Genomic DNA, 17,992 nt, shown 5'->3' on the forward strand with positions numbered 1-17,992 from the left:
CCTTGTTTTAAATATTAAGTGAGCAGGGATTCTTCTCTTCATGCTATTTAAGCAATGACATTTCTAACTGTTGGGAGAGAGCTCTGGACATGCATTAGCCAAGCATTTACAGAGCTCTCTCCTAGGCAGGGTTATAATTCCAGCCAGGCAGGAGACAAGGAATGTAAAAACAGCTCTGCTTGGCTTGAAGCTGAACCGCAAACACCACCAATCTTAGACTGATGCAGTGCAAGAGCACTTTAAAAAAAAAATCTAGCCGCATGGTGATGTATTGCTCTGATCAGAACCAACCAATCCTGCTCCCTCCCCACACATAAGGGGAGGGACTGAGGTCTTGGAGACATCTGTCAATCTAGAGGATTGTTAGGAAAACAGGATTGCTCCTATTTGATTAATCTGAGGAAGAAGGGCTGAGATTTCCTCCTCAGGACATGTTGTATACCAGCAACCTTGATCAGTCACCTCAAATACCTCCAGATCTTATATTTTAAGGTTTCCTCTCGCTGCTGGGAGCCATTGAGAATACGAGGGTTTGTATCAGCCTCGGGTGTTAATAGGGGCCAGTACTGTTGATGTCACAGCTCCATTATGTTGGAATCTCCAGAATGTTTCCTAGTCAAGCTGTGGAGGACTCCCCTCCTATTAGGAAACTGAGATCTCAGTTTCCTATATTCCTTCAGTATGAGTTGCCCATGTACTCACTGCAATTTAACTCAACCTCTTTACCACAGTCTAACCTATTTAGTTAGGGCCCACCTTCTCAATCTATGGTTGTTGTGGAACATCCTTTTGTGCGGTGCCCCTTATCTGTTCCCTTTCCTCTGGGAGTGCCCCTCACAACACTCCCCCTAGAAAGATTTGATTGATTCCTTCCTTTTAGGTATCAGCCTTAGTTCAGTGGTAGTACTCTTGCCTCTGAGTTAGAAAGTCAGGGGTTCAAGCTTCATTCTAGGACCTGAGCTCATTATTGAGGCTGACACTTCAGTGCTGCACTGAGGGAGAGCTGCCCTGTTGGAGGTGCCTACTTTCGGATGAAAAGTTAATCAGCTGCCTCAGTTGGATGAAAAAGATCCCATGGAACCATTCGAAGAGCAGCGGAGTCCTCCCGATGTCCTGGCCAACATTTATCAGCAAATTTCCCTCAGCATTTGGATAGATAATATCTCAGTCCATCACATTAAGCCAGTGGAGGTGTAGTGGTGGAAGGAAGAGTTAGTCCCATTTACTGAGTCATGACATAGTATTGCTGGTGCATGGCCCAGTGAATGTTGCTTTGTGTCTTTGATCTGATGCATATGGATAACTTGAGGGAACTGCCTTTAGTTGCCTCACTGTTGATTCTCATGATTGGATAATTATCCACAGGTGATTCAAGAAATATACTGAAAATGAGGGCCGCTGAGGACTGACATATTTTGGAATAGGAGGCATTTCTGTGTGGCCTCCTTTTCCTGGATATCGATATTTCTGAGCACATTTCCTCTTGTTTCCTGGTCCCCAAGGTGCTGTAGAAGGAATATTTCCATTTGGTCCATTCCAAGGGATAGGAATGGACCAGCCCTGTCAACCATAGTTAGCAATAAACTGAGTACTCATTCTTTAAACCCTGCTGGTGGGGCCTGCTGCCTCAGTGGGAATAGCATTCTGAGACAGCAGGCCCAGATCTATTTTAGTACATTGACTGCTATCATGGATCTTTCATGAAGTAGTGGTGTCGGATCCAAAGGGTTTTCACCTTTCAGGTCAAAGAGGGAGAAGCTTGCCACCCCATTTCCAGGCTTAGTGGGCAAATGCACCACACGGCGTGGCATAGAGCCAGATAGATCAGGAAGGTTAAGCGTATTGAATTTACTGTTTTTAGCCACAGCGACAGTGATAGTTGAACAAAACGTTCAAAATTGACATTTAAGGAGGAAGTAATGGATTCCTTTCTCAGTGGGTATGCCTGTGTATACTCTGATCCATCTGTAAACTTTACCAACATAACTTTTAAAGTAATTTTATAAATGTTACCTCACTTGATAAAGTGACTTCCTCTTAATGCACTGGAGTCTGTTTGAAAATGTGGGACCCATCAGTGTCCAACCATGAATCTATAAATGGTCTATTCTTGAACACTAATTTACCCACTCAGAAATGTAAAAACATAAAATTGTTTTTGTCTGTGTTTTTAAGTGGCTTTACCTTTCCAAAACCTTGGTTTCAGTATAAAATAATCAAACTGGAAAATACACACACACCTGTTCAAAAGTGGCAAATCACCATCTCGATTGATAATTGATTACTTTTCCTTAGATTAACTTGATTCCTTAAAAAGATTGTGCTGCAAAGTTCAGTGCTGAATAAATAATAAAATGTTATCTTGAGCTGGAGCAGCTACAAGGAATGCACACCCAAGAAGTTCAGTGGGCTTCCATCATTTATGTTTAATCACCCTCCATTGTGGTTTTGTTTGCAGTGCAGTAAAATGCAATGGGTTTGGCTTATAAGCAAAAATAAAATTGAAACTGCTGAGCTACAAAGAACAGTTTTCACCTGCAGCAGTATTGTGAAGAACTAGTAAAACAAACAAAATGGAGGGGGGGGGGGGAGGGAGCGTTCTATTATCACTTGTGGTTCCTGCTTTCCAGTGATTCTAAAATTGAAGGTATGACTCTCGAGTCTGGTCCAGATCTGGAGTGCAGACTTGAACATTGGGGAGGAGGGCAATGGGCATCCATTAGACACCCTAGGCACTTTATCAACTGAAACATTGTTTTTTTTTAAATATTCTGAGAGTGAGCACTCCTTCCTGACTCCGAGCAGAACTCTGCACATCTATGTAACTACCCATGGGTAGAACGCTCTCGTGGCAATGGGAATGGTAATTCTCAGCCTCAAGTAGCCCATGGTATAACACCAGTGCTGCCAGCTGCAAACCACACTCTGCAGCTATGGGTCTCAGAAAGGTAGTGCAGTATAACTACAGTCTTATGGTCTATGAGCGTTTTTTTTCCCTCCAGACCACATTGGCTGCTTTTTAAGTCATTTACTGACAGTTTTTCATAGCAGCACTTCATATGATGCAATACATATTTTTGAGATTATTCTTTTACTAGTTTGGGTTTCTTAATACCTAAATATTGTGGATGTTATAACCCGATCAAAGGAGAAGGCATGGGCTAAAGCAACTTGATTTATTTAGGAAGCAGGAATGTTGAGACATTTTACACTATGAGAATATGGGTGTAGGATTTCATCACATCATACAAGGCACTTGCTACCGTTCCAGTTTGAGAAAGTAACATCCTTGTTACTTGCATATTTTTGCAGCAGGAAATTTAAGTTATTTCCCTGTAATTTTCCACCTTTTAAAGTGGGATATTTGTTCTAGTGAACCATTGTCATATGGCCTTGTTTTGTAAATTTCTATCTATATATTGGTGGATTATTGTGTTCATCAAGGTGAGGGAAGTTCTTGCTGATAAATTGAATGTTTTTCCACTGTGGGCACCCAGTGTCTGCATCAAGAACTCTTGGCTCAGAAAAAGTATGGGCCAGTTGCATAGTAGATTCTCTGTCCACTTCCCCAGTGATGCGCCATTCTCATAAAAACACTTGCTACCATGCCATTGTTATACCATCTTTAAGTGCCAATTTATGACTTACTTGGGGCATCCATGTGCTATCGAACGACACCCACAGGAGGTGGAGACTGTCCAATTAAATTTCACACAGCAATCTTGCAGCCAGCCAAGAGCGAAGGCATTCATCGCATTATTTCTAGGTTGAATTTGAACCGAGATCCCAACGATGAAAGGCAATTTGCCAACTAGTCCCCACCCATTGTTGTTGATGACCAGTGGTTATTTCACCTGTGCAGTCACCTCACCTTGATGTGACACAAGCCATTTTTCACAAATAAAGATGAAGGGAGAAGGAATAACCTGTGTGCATTATACATTACAACAGATGGTCAGGGACAAATTACAACCCTGTGTGTGGTCTCTAGTTGTTTTGGGGCTTGCATGTACACTCATGACTGCAGCACACATGTACATACTGGCTCCAGCACAACTCAGGACAGCACATAGATCTATAATTCACCCTTAACCAGCAGTTATTCTATAGATGAGTTTATAGGCAAATCAAAAACAGTTCATCTGATAAAAAAGCTGGGGCATTAGAATGGCATTGCAGAATCCTTTTTATTATTGTCCATCTTTCTTGGTTTCGATAGGATCCTGAAATAGTATTTTTTCCAAAGCTTTTTGCTGTTTTGATATATTTTTGAACATGTGTTGTACATAAAGGGTTACAAAAGTTAAGCCCCAAGTGCAGACCATTTTCAGCTAGCTTACAGCAGCTGCGGAGTCGTGCTGATAGATTAAAAGCAGCTCCCAGCCCCTGAATGAAGTACATTAGAGCTCCTGCAGGGCTGAGCTGGGGAGAGGCCTTCACAGCTGTCGTTTAGGCCATGCTTCAAACTACAGGCTAAAAAAAGATATTCAAAAAACTCAAAAGGAAAGTACTTTATATTTCAATATAATTGCATTATGAAAGTTTGCAATGTGATTTCTCCATTTTTTGCAACACGATGATGCCAGAATGTAATCTTCTGCACACATCTTTACAATATTTATCTCTTGCATTTATGTTGTTACCAACACACATATGATACAAAAATCAATTAAGAGCAGAAATATATAATAGGATTTTATTTTGGATAATTTGTGTAATGCCACAAGGCTATCTATCGATGTTAAATGATAAAGCCATGAAACAAACCCTTTTGATATACAGTACTCGTATATCGTAAAGATTGGGCAATTTATAATTATTATATTAGGCGGTAAAGCATGCAAAATATTAAGTGGTATGCATACTCTTTAATAAACAGGTAAAATTACAGTGTACACAGGTGTTTATATGTCCAGGCACATAGATACCAGGCAGCTTGAAAGAAACTGTTGGCCAGTATTAATTGCAGATGATTCAAAATAATGTTAGTATACATAAGGTGCTATGGAAGATGTAGCCAACAAAACTACCAGCTGCAGTTTTAATTCACTGCATCCCAAATTGGTTCAGTGGTTATTATACTTATGTAGTAGATATTTTTTCCCTACAACATATTACATCTTGGAAAAATACAGAACAAAACCAAGCCATCAAAATCATTGTGCCTATAGATGTCTGTTTCTGGAGGCTTTTTTTTATCTGCATGAAGCTTTCTCTCGCTCAAGAAAGCCATTTGGCAATTTGATTATCTTTTGACACTGATGCTGAAAAAGAATGGCACTACGTAAACAGGATAACAAGACAGATTATCGCTAGACCGTAGTGAGGCTTGTATGGCCATGCGGTGGGTGGAGCTTAAACATAGACCTCTGTGTTTTGTCTGAACATAGAGCTTAATTCAGTAGAATTGTTTTCAGTGGGTTTTAATGCCTTTGTTGAAGTGGCTTTAAATTCAGCGTTCAACATTTAAAAACTGCTGAAATATCTTTGTAGAAGTATTATGGATGTTGGTATCAATTGCAGAAATATACACTGACTCGAAGTGAAGATCATTGTATAGTCATTAAAAATACACCACGTAACGTACCCCTTCAGTATTGGAAAAAGCCATTTTAAATACATTTATATCATATACCAAAATTATTTTCTTTGAATTCCCAATGAAAAGTATCATGAAATATAAATGGGTGGGGTGGGGGGGGGGGTTTAGGGAACCATGGAATGGTTTTTAATTTTCAGAGTAAACATAAATTATTGTCATATTGTTTTATATTTCACTCTGGTGCAGAGATATTTCTGCAAGTTAAATATCGGAAGATTTTTCTGTGCCTGTGTCTAGGGCTAACTGGACCCATTGAATAGAGGTAAATTGGACTGGCCAAGAGTGCGTGCCCGTACGGGAGGCCACCCAGTTTCCCATTCATTTAAATGAACGGACAAAAAATTTGATGGGCTCCATTAGGGGCATGCGCTCCTTCTGTCTTCTTTTCCTTTTTTCAATGCATCCAGTTGATTTAATGGTACTATCCAGGAACAGAAAAATCTGCCCTGAACTTCAATGCCATTACCCATTTAAAATTGAATAATTACAAAGAATTATGAATAAAGTTACCATCATTTCATTTTTTACCATCATTTCATTTTTTTTGTACAAAATGTTTTGTACAATTTTGGGGGCGTTAAACTGAGTACTGCTGACTTCAAGTACTTCATTGTAGTGTTGCCTTCTAGATTCATGCCCATCTTTCCCACAGCTCCATGCTTGAGTCTTTCCAATCAAGTTTCTGCCCTGCTACAGCACTGAAATGGCCCTAAACAAAGTCATAAGTGATATCCTCCGTGACTGTGACAATGGTGCATTATCCCTCCATGAGCTCTCTGCAGCCTTTGACACGGTCAATTTCACCATCCTCTGCCAGCCCTCCTTTGTTGTTCCGCTTGGTGGCATTGACCTTGTCGGTTCTACTCTTCCCTATCAAATCTTAGCCAAAGCATCTTGCAACAATCGCTTCTCTTCCCACCCCCAAGCCATTGCCTCTGCAGTCCCCCAAGGATCTGTCCTCGGTCCCCTCCTCTTCCTCATCTACATGCTGCCCTTAGCAACATCATTCGCAGAAGGGTTCAGCTTCCACATGTATGATGACGACACCCAGCATACATGTTGCCTCCTATCCTCCATGCTCTGTCAACTTCGGTTCATCCATAACTCTGCTGCCCGTGCACTATCCTGCACCATGTCCTACTCACCCCTTTCCTTGTGTCCCGCGAAGCTGTTGGTGACATCGCCTGGCGCCAAATGCGCTCCTGCGGGGCGATTTCCCCCATGGGGTGCCGGGTGATAAGGGGTCAGCGCGCACGGTGATGACAACAACGGAACGCGGCGCACGGGGCAATTGCCAATATTCTGCCTCATCCCTAGACAAAAAAATATTTGCTAAACACTTTAAAAACAAATACCTTGTCCCTTTAAAACACACTTAGTTGACATGATTACTGAAGCAACTAAATTACGTGATCTCCCTCATGCTGTTAATTTCAGTGTCACCTCCAAGCTAGTTCTCACATGAAGTCATTACTACTCAACCTTTCAGCAAATAGGAACAAAAATATTTGACAGTCAAAGATCACACTTGAATTGTTGTCCTTTTGGCAAAGCATAGGAAGGTGCCAATGGCTGCAGGAGAGGAGGAAGAGTGACAAGGGGAAAACAAAATATGTTAATGTTCATACTAATCTGTCTTTAAAAAGATTCTGATGTTGAAGCTCATTCTTGTAAGAAAAAACAATTGCTATGCTCTCTTCCGGCACACCTGAACACATTAAATGTAAAAGCTCGGGTGGTACAACTAAACCTCAGAAGGCACTGACACAACAGGCAAGTACAGTCGTTCACCTCAACATCGCTGTCACTCCCTCCCTGGAATTAGACTCCACGATTGCAACAACCCAAGCTAATCAGTAAAGCTAACTCGCTACCAGCTGTTTCATGTATACTGTACTCTGTGAATATATTCCAAAATGCTATAAGCAAAGAACAACTGTAATTTTAAAAAAACAGGAGCTTTGTTCTGATACTTCAGTCTTGGATTACTAAAGCTTTCCAGATTCATGCATTTGGAAACATCTTGGTCCTTTTAATAAAAATATTTCCGGTGTCATGTTGCCTCAGTTCTTAACCACTATGTAGCAAATTTCATCCTTTCACGTGGGCTGACCGTTTTGGAAATAACCTTTTTGTTCCATGGTGTTTTTTTTCCTTGAGTTTTTATACTGTTTCATTTTCTGCAGTCTTGCTGCATGTCCAATGCTCTGCTCAACTGTGCATGACAGCCACCTAACATGACAGTTCTGCAGTAGGCTGAATGAATGATGCTTGCTTCAACATTGTGTTTCTTTCAAGGGAAAAGGGTATTTTGTGGAACAAGCATTAGTGAACTTATAGCAGCAATGTAGGAGATAATATTCACCGACCCTTGCGTGGTAAAGTAAAGAAATGGATTGCCTGCACATTATGGAACCCACAAGATTTTCACTTCCATTGAAAGGAATGGAAATGAAAAATGTGTGGGTCCTAAAACATGTGAGCAATCCACTTCACCACTTTATCACCTAAGGTGACAATCTACCCCATAATGTCTACAATGTGACAGGTCATAGTGAATCCATGAGAGACCAATGTCCAAGGTGGATTGCAGAAAAGAGACATAGAAAGAGAATGGAATGGTGGGCTATATTGAAGGTAATTGGGAAACTGAGGTGGATGAGGAGAGATAGTGAGCTGTGCAACTGAACAGGATGTCACTTAAGACTTTCATCAACACGGGTATTAATGGTTGAGATGGGCAGAAGCCAGATTGGAAGGTCTTGGGCAGTGAGTGCTGGGAATGTAGTGAAACAATAACATACCCCAGGACTTTGGAAAGGAAAGGTTGGAGATGGTGTGGTATTTGGGAGGTGTTGAAAATAGTTATTTTTGTGGAGGTGGTGTTGAAAGTGATTTTGATGGACATAGGGATCATAACAGAACGATAGGAACAGGCTATTGATGTCACCTAGAACAGAGCTGTGGAGCGGACATTGGAAGATCAGGAGTAGGTTAAAGGAGCTTTGTGAACTGAATGACTTCAGTGAGGAATGGAAAGGCGAGATGAAGGAATAACTGGCATAAAGGGGTTGAAAGCTTAGTTGAGAAAAGAGGAGCTTTGAGAGTTGGAGGAGGTGGGAGCAGCAGAGCAATGGCCTTGTTTTTGGACACACAAGTCCACAAGCTCCTTGAATTTGGTTTTAGATGTGAGGGTGTGGGGGTTGGTTGGAGGAAGTGGTTGTAGAGAAGAGCAGTTTGGTGTTACTGCTCACCAAGATGATCATCTAGTATTAACATTTGGTGTGGCAAGGGAGTGATTGTAAAGTTTACAATAACCAAGCCATAACAAATAACAGCAATTCTGCTTGTTTAGGCTTGCAGCTGTGGTTTTAAGGCCAAGACGACGACTATTGACGAGTGTGGGGATGAGAGATCATCCAAGGGTCTGATGGGAATGATGTCACAAGTATGTGCTGTCATGAATGGGGAAGTTTGAATGTGGACATGTGAGGGAATTGTGAAGTAGTTTATTCTCAAGGCCAGTCGATCATAGTGGAGGAATATGGGAGCAGGCATAGAAAAACACTGAAGAAATGAGATGAGGAAATGGTTGGAGGGAGCCCTGTCAATCGTGCAGATGTTGTATGATGGATAATGTTGAGGGAATGGCCATGCATGTGTGGGGGATTTGATGTAAAGAGTGAGGTTGAGGAAGGAGTTGCTGTAGGTGAGCCAGTTTAACTCAAGTCTATGATGATGATGCACTCCTCCACAATTAACTCATAGATGAAGGCCTTTTTTGCAAATGAACAATGTTTATAGACTCATAAAAAAAGGAGTCCATTTGGCCATCATGTCCGTGCCGGTCGAAAAAGAGCTACCCAGCCTAATCCCACCTTTCAGCACTAGGTCTGTAGCCCTGTAGGTTACAGCTCTTTAAGTGCACATGCAAGTACTTTTAAAATGTGATGAAGGTTTCTGCCTCGACCACCCTTTCAAGCACTGAATTCCAGACTCCCACCACCCTCTGGGTGAAGAAATGTTTCCTCATCTCCCCTCTAATCCTTCTACCAACTACTTTAAATCTATGCTCCCTGATTATTGACCCCTCTGCCAAGGGAAATAGGTCCTTCCTATCCACTCTATCTAGGCCCTTCATAATTTTTATAAACCTCAATTAAATCTCCCCATAGCCTCCTCTGTTCCAAGGAAAACAACCCCAGTCTATCCATTCTTTGCTCATAGATAATAAAGTTTTCCAGTCCTGGCAACATCCTCGTAAGTCTCCTCTGCATCCTTTCTCGTGCAATCATATCCTTCCTGTAATGTGGTGACCAGAACTGCATACAGTATTCAAGCTGTGGCCTAACTAGTATTGTATACAGTTCTAGCATAACTTCCCTGCTCTTGTATTCTATGCCTCGGCTAATAAAGGAAAGCATTCCATATGCCTTTTTAACTACTTTATCAACCTGTCCGGCTACCTTTAAGCATCTGAGGACATATACTCCAAAGTCCCTCTGTTCCTCCACATCGCTCAGTATCCTCTTATTTATTGTGTATTCCCTTGCCTTGTTGCCTATCCCCAAATGCATACCTCACACTTTTCTAGATTGAATTCCATTTGCCACTTTTTTGCATAACTGACCAGTTCATCGATATCTTCCTGCAGTCTGGAGCTTTCCTCCTCACTGTCAACCACACGGCCAATTTTTGCATCATCTGCAAATTTCTTTATCATGCCCCTTACATTTAAGTCTAAATCATTAATATATACTACAAAAAGTAAGGGACCCTGGTCTTGAACCAAGTTTTGGCCATAGGACATTCAGAGCCTGGGAGACGGAAAGCGCAGAAAAAAACGGAGGGTGGTTTCACATACCATGTTTAAAATTAGCAGTAATGTTATAACTTGGTCTCTGCCAGCCAAAAAATAACTGATGGATTATGCTATGATGTTCACAATAGGATGCAGGAAGAGGACTATGCAATCTCTTCATAAGGGGTCAACTGTGTTAAAATTCTCAGTGGAATTTTCTGGCTCCTGATTATTACCTGTGCTATATGGAAAATAACTACAGGTTGGACCTCTATGCTTCGGCACCCTCGGGACCTGACCGGTGTCGAAAGAGAGAATTTTCCAGACCACGGGAGGTCACGCCTAGCCTACTCTTACCGGTACCTGTTGACTGCGCCTGGGCTCCTGTGTGTTGTGTGTGTGCGTGCTGGCAGCCTGTGGGCGGCTCCCTCAGCACCCGTGCACACACTCACTGACTGACAACTGCTCCAGCCAATCGCCGCACACATTCACTGACTGACAGTCGCTCACAGCGGTGGTTAACATGCTGGTTTAGTGCTCTTTTTTTTACGGAGTGCTTCCAGACAATGATTAAATGCTGCGTAGTGGCTTTCTGTGCAGCGCATGTGCAAAATGCTTATGGGTCGTTGCCCATAACCATGCATAAACCCTCCTCTCCCTCAGGCCCAACTAATGCCGAACCACGGATGTTTCCGGACCAGAGAGGTCCAACCTGTATTGAACTTTTATTCACTGATTTCCTTCTACTGCAACTGGACTATATTGATGGTTTTGCTACAGAATACAAGTGCCCAATGTTTTTGCATTTTCATGGCTGTATATTTAAACTATTATTTTTTTTGTTGTCCTGATTTTGTACTTTATCAAAAACATTTACTTTTGAAGCACTTCAATTACTAAATTATATTTCAAATATAATTTTGCATCCTGTTTTATTTTTCTAGTGTGCGTATATGTACATACCCAAAGTTACACAGTTTAAATTGGCAGTGGGTGTTAAATGCTGTGACACAGGTTTAGCCTTCTGGTGTTATAAACTGTGATGACAAAGCTCTGTTTATATAATCATCAGAACTCCAAGATTGTGTTGCAGTTGTAATATGTTCTGCAGGTACCTTTTTTATTTTTTGTTTTTTAAGTGTTTGTGTGCATATGTGTGTAGTTAAGCTTTCTCATTCTAGGTTTGCCATTTTGAGTTCCCATCTTATGTTTTCTATCACTTTTCTTTCCCTGTTGCTGCCACCGCCTGCCATCTTGGCAGCCAGTGTTTGTTTTTTTTATTGTGCAGTGACAGGAGGTAGGGGGTTTACAGGAAAATAAACTAGTCTTTTTATGTAACAGGGAGGGACTGTTTTACTGAAAGATAAAACACTGTGCTTTGATGTTCACTCTGCTGCTCACATTTTAGAGAATTGCTGTAATGTTAACTCTAAACTACAAATGAAACAACTTCCATGTTGTTCCTTTTGCTCAATTCTCTTACCTCGGACCTTCCCTCCCCACCCATTCCCTCTCACTCCCCAATTCCAAATCTCTACCCAGTCATTCTACCTCTCTTTCTCTCAACCATTCTCCTTCCATTCTGTCATATGCTCATTATGAGCAGCAACCCCAACTGCCCCATCCTGCTATTTCGCCGACCTTCCCACCCAGCGCACCCTAATCTTGCCAATCTTCTTTCCGTCCCACACACCCCTCCCAATGGTGACCTTGTAGATTCTGTTAGCGGATCAGCTATTGCTTCACCTGTCCACATCTCCCTCTAGAATATCCGTCCACTTGTGAACAAGGCCTTTGGCATCCATGAACTTATTGTGGATGATTGCCATCTCTTCTCCACTAAAAACCCTCTTCTTAAGCCCATCTCCTCTGCCTCCTCCACCCTCACCTCCGACAAGTGTGAGGAGCTCATGGATTTCTTTGTCACTAAGATTGAGACCATCCATTTAGCTGCCTCTGTCGCTTCCCTCCCTTCTCCGAGCCCACATCCTTCAACTCGCATCTTTCTCTTGTTTCTCTTCTATCTCCCTTTTTGCCCACTCCAAGTTCATCTTGTTCATGAGACCCACCTCCTGCTCCCTCAAGACTGTTCCCACCAAACTGTTGACCACCCACCTTCCCTTTCTGGCCCACATGTTCACTGATATTATTAACAGTTCCCACTCTTCAGATACTGTCCCCTTCCCCTTCAAATCTGTTGTCATCACCCCTCTCAAAAAACCTTACCCTTGATCCTGGTACACAGCCGCCTGATCTCCAACCTCCCTTTCATCTCCAAAGTCCTTGAAAGAGTTGTTGTCTCCCAAATTTGTGCCCTTCTTTCCCACAAATCCATGTTTGAATCACTTCACAGGTTTCTGCCTCTACCAGAGTACTGAAAAGGCTATTTGCAAGCTTGGTGTCATATTTAACCCTGAGATAAACTTTCGGCCACATACTTGCTCCATCTCCAGAACCATTTACTTCCACCTACATAGGATTAGCCTGTCTCCGCCCCTGCTTTACTCATCTGCTGCTGAAATCCTCATCCATACCTTTCTTACCTCTAAACCTCATTGTTCCAGTGCTATCCTGGCCGGTCACCCAACTTCCACCCTCCATTAACTTAAGCTCATCCAAAAGCTCTGCTGCCCGTATGCTAACTCACACCAAACCCCATTCACCCACCACCCCTGTGCTTGTTGACCTACATTGGCTCCCGATCCGGCAACGCCTCGATTTTAAAACTCTCATTCTTGTATTAGAAACATAGAAAATAGGTGCAGGAGTAAGCCATTCGGCCCTTCGAGCCTGCACCACCATTCAATATGATCATGGCTGATCATGCAACTTCAATACCCCATTCCTGCTTTCTCTCCATACCCCTTGATCCCTTTAGCCATAAGGACCACATCTAACTCCCTTTTAAATATATTTCTAACTCCCTTTTAAATATATCTAACGAACTGGCCTCAACAACTTTCTGTGATTGAGAATTCCACTGGTTCACAATTCTCTGAGTGAAGTAGTTTCTCTTCATCTCGGTCCTAAATGGCTTCCCCCTTATCCTTAGACTGTGATCCCTGGTTCTGGACTTCCCCAACATCGGGAGCATTCTTCCTGCATCTAACCTGTCCAATCCCGTCAGAATTTTATATGTTTCTATGAGATCCCCTCTCATTCTTCTAAATTCCAGTGAATATAAGCCTAGTCGATCCAGTCTTTCTTCATATGTCAGTCCTGCCATCCCGGGAATCAGTCTGGTGAACCTTCGCTGCACTCCCTCAATAGCAAGAATGTCCTTCCTCAGATTAGGAGACCAAAACTGAACACAATATTCAAGGTGTGGCCTCACCAAGGCCCTGTACAACTGCAGTAAGACCTCCCTGCTCCGATACTCAATTCCTCTCGCTATGAAGGCCAACATGCCATTTGCTGCCTTCACCGCCTGCTGTACCTGCATGCCAATGACTGATGTACCATGACACCCAGGTCTCGTTGCACCTCCCCGTTTCCTAATCTGTCACCATTCAGATAATATTCTGCCTTCCTGTTTTTGCCACCAAAATGGATAACCTCACATTTATCTACATTATACTGCAACTGCCATGCATTTGCCCAATCACCTAACCTGTCCAAGTCACCCTGCAGCCTCTTAGTATCCTCCTCATAGCTCACACTGCCACCCAGTTTAGCGTCATCTGCAAACTTGGAGATATTACATTCAATTCTTTCGTCTAAATCATTAATGTATATTGTAAATAACTGGAGTCCCAGCACTGAACCTTGCGATACCCCACTAGTCACTGCCTGCCATTCTGAAAAGGACCCGTTTATTCCTACACTTTGCTTCCTGTCTGCCAACCAGTTCTCTATCCACCTCAATACATTACCCCCAGTACCATGTGCTTTAATTTTGCACACCAATCTCTTGTGTGGGACCTTGTCAAAAGCTTTTTGAAAGTCCAAATACACCACATCCACTGGTTCTCCTTTGTCCATTCTACTAGTTACATCCTCAAAAAATTCCAGAAGATTTGTCAAGCATGATTTCCCTTTCATAATTCCATGCTGACTTGGACCGATCTGGTCATTGCTTTACAAATGCGCTGCTATTACATCTTTAACAATTGATGTAATTCATTCAGATCCCTCCATAGCCTCGCCCCTCCCAACCTCTGTAAACTCTTCCAACACTACAACCATCAGATCCCTGCACTCTTCCAGCTCTGGTCTCTTGCATATCCCGGATTTTAATCGCTCCAAGACTGGCGGCCATGCCTTCAGCTGCCCGGACCCTAATCTCTGGAATGCCCCCTCTAAACCTCTCCGCGTCTCTCCCTCTCTCTCCTCGTTTAAGACTCTCCTTTCAACCTATGGTTTTGACCAAGCTTTTGGTCACCTGTCCTAATATCTCTGTGTTACTCGGTGTCAAATTTTGTTTGTGCACTCATGAAGCACCTTGGAACGTTTTATTACATTGAAGGTGCTATATAGATGGAGGTTGTTGTTGACTCAGTGCAGCTCTGGGTGAGTTCTGTACTTTTGGAGGTGGCGCCTTCAGCTGAAACATTAAACTCTGTTCTACTGGTTGAAGTGGATGTGAAAGTTCTCAATACTATTTGAAGAAGACAAGAGAGTTACCCCAATTTCCTGGTCAATATTCCTCCTTCAACCAAGACCGCCAAAAATAGTTTTAACTGGTTTTTCATGTCTTTTGCTTTTTGTGAAACCTTGGTTTGAACAAATTGATAGCAGCAGTTACCCACCTAATAAAAACTTGCATATATATTGCAGCTTCAATGTAGAAAAATGTCCCAAACCACTTCATATGGATGTGCTCAAATAAAAGGGACACTGAGTCAAAGAAGATTTTTGGACGGGTGACCAAAAGCTTCATCAAAGATATAAAAACAGAAAATGCTGGAAATCTCAGCAGGTCAGGCAGCATCTGTGGAGGAAGAAACAGAGTTAACAAAGAGTCATCGACCTGAAACGTTAACTCTGTTTTTCTCTCCACAAATGCTGCCTAACCCGCTGAGATTTCCAGCATTTTCTGTTTTTATTTCAGATTACAGCATCCGCAGTATTTCGCTGGTGTATTGAGCTTAGTCAAAGAAATGGGTTTTAAGAAGAATCTTAAAGGAGGAGAGAGAGGTAGAGAGGCATGGGGATTTAATAAATGATTGCACTACAAAGTAATTTATTGGTTGAGAAATAATTTGGACCATCCTGATGATGTGATAAGCTACTATATAAATACAAATGTATTTTTCCTATTTTCGTCCTATCCTACATTTAATTACTCATTTGCTTTCACAGATTATGGGTATATATGGATTATAAAAGTACAGATTTTTACTTTTCAAAACTGGATTAGGAATTATTTTTTTATAAAGCTAATTATCTCATTCGCATGACATCTCGGGCTGGATTTTCAGTTGGATTGTTCCTCTGTTAGCGCCCCACCGAGAAATTTGGTGCCGATTTTGTGGCGGCGCAAAACGCTAGCCCCTAGCGCCCCGGCCAAAAAGGAGGTGGAAACGCCACATTTAACATCCGCCCCCAAGTCACGCCTGAAAAATCTGGCAGTCCCACGGTCGATTAGGCATTATTTGCAGCATATTTAAATTGAGGGAGGAGGATCGTAAATCAGAGGTCACATTGAGTGTAACGTTTCCGCACAGCACGCCGTGTGAACCTCTGACTTAAAAGCGGCAGTTTGATCTGCCATTACAGGGTCCTTACAACTTCAGTGAAATAATTTAATGGGCCATTACTAGTTTGCCAGCGTCGACTACTCCATGCTTTTGTTAGGCGGTGTGAAGATAGATGGGCTGTTGGCAATGTCGGGCCACGGATGAGGTGAGCAGTAAAGGTCTGGACAGGAGGCCTTACCTCCATCGAATTACAGACAGCAAAGCTCATACCGCTAGCTCTCTGAGGAGCAGTGTGTGAGAAGGCTGCGCTTCCAAAAGAAAGTGCTGACAGAGATATGCCATTTCCTACAGGCAGACCGACAGCCTCACGTCGGCTGCGCTGCCCATTGCAGTGTGGGTCATTGTGGCGCTGACCTTCTATGCCACCGGCTTCTTCCAGGCTCCATCAGGGGACATACGCAGCGTCTCAATACTGATAGGTATGAAAAAACTCCACAAGACTGAGTACTGTGAGTTAAAACTGATGTGACCTTAGTCTCTTTAATACAACGCCAGAGTGCCTAAAAAGTATGGCAGACAACCTTTTATACTCCCTTGCACGAGTTGTGCAGGTGACCCTTGGGGCTCCAACAGTTGCGCCCTCTGGTGGCAAGTCTTGCACACCTACAATGTTTACATACATAACATCACGCCCCCCCCCCCCCCCCAAGTCTTTGATACAAATTATTTACAAGTTGACACGATCCGGGGCCCTACGCTCCCTGGTTGATCATCTGAGTTCAAACTCTGACATGGGTGAGTTGGTCGGACCATTGCTGCACTGTGGCGCGGCTGGTCTGACAGGACTGTTGGGAATGGTGGGTTCATCCGCTTGATTGACAGCGAGGTCGATTGCTGGTTGGGTGTGTGTTGGTGGATCGATGATGGTGATGTCCTCCTCAGGTTGTTTCTGGTTGTCAGTGAACCGCAGTTTGGTCTGATCCAAATGCTTTCTGCCTTGTCCATTCAATAGTTTGACTATAAACACTCTATTTCCCTCCTTGGCCAAGACGGTGCCAGCAACCCATTTAGGACCATGACCGTAATTCAGGACAAGCACAGGGTCATTAACATCAATGTCACGCGATATAGCCGTGCGATCGTGGTACATGTTTTGCCGGTGGCGCCGGGTTTCCACATGATCATTTAGATCTGGGTGGATTAGGGAGAGCCTGGTTGTGAGTGCTCTCTTGATTAACAATTCTGCAGGGGGAACCCCAATGAGTGAGTGGGGTCACGTCCAGTAGCTGAGCAAAAGCCGAGATAAGCAGGTCTGCAAGGAGCCTTCTGTCACGCTTTTCAAGCTCTGCTTGATAGTTTGGACTGCCCGTTCCGCTTCACCGTTGGATGCGGGCTGAAACGGGGCAGACCTGACATGCTTGGTGGGTATTGTGTAGGTCACGTATAAATGTTTCCCTGCCGTTTTTTGGCAAAACCACACGATTACCCTATAAGAGACAATCCGACTGGATGGACATTTCATCTTTGCATTGGTGAAACGGCTTAATTTCATCTTGCATTTCCCCGGGTACGGCCGACCAGCTCCCATTGAGGACGCAACTTTTTACAAGTGATAGCACAGGATCTGACTGGTCCAGGTCTTGATCTGGCGAGCAGTGACGGGTGACCCCTCACTCTCAAAAGCATCCATGACCAGAAGCCAGTTTGCAGGCTGCGCCATTTGCACCCGGTAGTGGGCAATGGTAGCCAACTGAGGGCATCAGCACAGTTCTCCGTGCCTGGTCTGTGGCGGATAATATAGTCATAGGCGGACAATGTTAGTGCCCATCTTTGGATACGGGACGAAGCATTGGTGTTTATACCTTTGCTTTCTGAAAACAGCGAAATGAGCGGTTTGTGGTCGGTTTCAAGCTCAAACCGAAGTCCAAATAGGTATTGGTGCATTTTCTT

At 43.0% G+C, this 17,992-nt stretch overlaps 1 protein-coding gene across 7 annotated transcripts in view; it reads left to right on the top strand.

Annotated features, from left to right (window-relative positions):
- The window catches only part of znf423 (zinc finger protein 423), a 308,894-nt gene that overhangs the window by 214,018 nt on the left and 76,884 nt on the right, over positions 1–17,992 (top strand). The gene's annotated exons all lie outside the window — the stretch shown is intronic.

Source organism: Pristiophorus japonicus, chromosome 13, assembly GCF_044704955.1.
Source record: "Pristiophorus japonicus isolate sPriJap1 chromosome 13, sPriJap1.hap1, whole genome shotgun sequence".
NCBI classification, from domain to species: domain Eukaryota; kingdom Metazoa; phylum Chordata; class Chondrichthyes; family Pristiophoridae; genus Pristiophorus; species Pristiophorus japonicus.